This window comes from Oratosquilla oratoria, chromosome 30 (genome assembly GCF_046742065.1).
Source record: "Oratosquilla oratoria isolate Oo_2021 chromosome 30, ASM4674206v1, whole genome shotgun sequence".
NCBI classification, from domain to species: domain Eukaryota; kingdom Metazoa; phylum Arthropoda; class Malacostraca; order Stomatopoda; family Squillidae; genus Oratosquilla; species Oratosquilla oratoria.
In genome coordinates, this window is record NC_134806.1 from 16,176,269 (window position 1) to 16,178,768 (window position 2,500).

Below are 2,500 nucleotides of genomic sequence, written 5' to 3' on the forward strand. Positions count from 1 at the left end.
TCCGTTGTTTTCTGTGTCTTTTTTTCTGGCCAACTAAATTAATAATAATTGCAATATATTGCTCTGGTGTTCAATATCGGAAAACATGTGATGGTTTCAGCTGGAAATATGAATATTCTGTTGATTTGCTGCTATGGCGACGGTAGAGATAGTGTCTCCATCTTTTACCACCAAAGCCAGGGTTATCACCATCTCGCCTCTAATCTATCGCGTTGCCAATACGGTGACGTCATGTCGCTTGCTTCCATCATTGGCTGGATTACCTGGCCAATCACAACACAGAGCTGGGTAACTCACATAGTTCTTCAATATTCAACCTTGTTTGATAAGTGTGTGGGTTTTCTTAACCTGAATATAATCGCTTAATGTCAAACTGCCAGGTATTTTAATCAAAAGAAAGTTTATTTTCTTCAAAGGACCAATAAGAGGTCTGTGCAGTTACTTGGGTGAATAATTTGATTTTGATTTTGCTTGTATTTCCACCTAATGTATTTATGCAATTAAGTATTTGTAGTTACAGAACAGTTAATACGTACATGTAAATAATACATTTGATATTATATAAAATTGTGGGCATTTGTATTTTTTCAATAAAAGGTATGACACATGTCTTGTGAACGTTTGCCGTCTCACGAAGTTCCGCGCATCAGTGCAGAAGAATTCCAGCAACAACATCAGAAACCACTTTTATGAATTTATGTAATTACCTTTAGTAATTTCCTTTAGTATTGGCCTTAGGTACCCCGAAAGGGTAATAAGACCACATACCAAGGTTGGACGCTGTAGTGGTGTTCGTGTGCAGGTACTTTAGTATTGTACCATATAAGTATTGAATTAATTCTTGCAGTTTCGACAAAAGAAACAAAATTAAACCAAAAGGAAGCACAGTGCCAAGACAGCCAAGACAACTAAAAACCCCAAAATGTATGTATATATATATATATATATATATATATATATATATGTATATGTATATATATACATATATGTATATATACTGTATATATACATATATATACATATATATATATATGTATATATATATACATATATATATATATATATATATACACATGCATATATGTGTATACATACATACAGAATAGCCCCTGGAGTGATCGTATACAGCTCCAGTGATACAAGCTGTGAACATGCACTACCGCAGTGAACAAAATTGCTTTTATCGAATCAGGCACTAACAAATTATTTTCAAAAGAGAGTTGTACAAAGAGAGAGGCAAAAAAGCGATTTAAGTATTCATTGCATCGTAAATGACAAATCGGACGCAATGTCATTTTGTCCTATTTTTATTGTGTCTTTTTTTTATTTTGTTTCGGAAAAATGGTCTGCAACGCAGTTGTTGCTTGCAAACAACTCTCTCTCTCCCCCTGATACGCGATGCAACAGGTATGCGACATTTAGCAAATGTGCTCATTGCAACATTTACCAGATGTGTCCAATGCAGCGTCCGTGTTCACTGGTGCTGATGTTGATAGATCACCACAAATGGGTTTAATTATTCATCATATATGTATTATATATGTATGTATATATGTATGTATTATATATATATATATATATGTATATGTATATGTATATATATATATTTATATATATATATATATATATGTATATATTTATACATATATATGTACATATATATATGTATATATAGTATATATATATATATATATTTATATTGTTACCATAAATTGTAACACAATAACAATGAAAGAACAGTGAAGAAAAAAGCAACATAAATTACAAAGTACATTGTGACCATTTATAAGCACTTTATTGTATCAATTACTTGTTTCATAAATTAAACGATTTCTCTTGGTGTCTATTCAATTCTGTCATGTTTGTGTATATCCTATTATCATGAAAATATTATAATTCTTTTCATGTTGTAAAATGAATAGATTTTGTCGGGAATAAATACATAAAATGATTTCACAACAATTGGAAAATAGGAGAATGAATACAATTGCAGCATATCAATCAACATTCTCGCCGGAAGCAATAGAGTACAATTTTTTGGACAAGCAATAACAATCACAACAATAAGAGTTAATAATAACTGGAGGATGTGAAATACAACCATCAAAATAACAATCGCAGTCGAAAAAATAACTAATACAATAAAAACACGAATGCAGCAGCTACGACTGGAATATAATATCAACAATAACAATACCAATAATAACAAAACCCCCAGCAGTCATAACCCAACCAATCATCAACCACAATAATGAAATAACCATAACAGAGACAAGCCAACCACGCCTCTCTTGCGACGTACATAAGGGTCAATATACCATCTCCCGCCCTCCAAGGTCTCACCGCTGTCGTCTCTTGTGGGAATGAAAACCCAGAGCAATACATCGATCATGGAGTGACTTGATCGACCATAAAGAAGAGTTTCTTGCCTCCGTGATGGGGCCAAAGGACCCACGTCTTTTGATGACAATGGCAACCCGAGAGCCAGCCAATTGGAAGC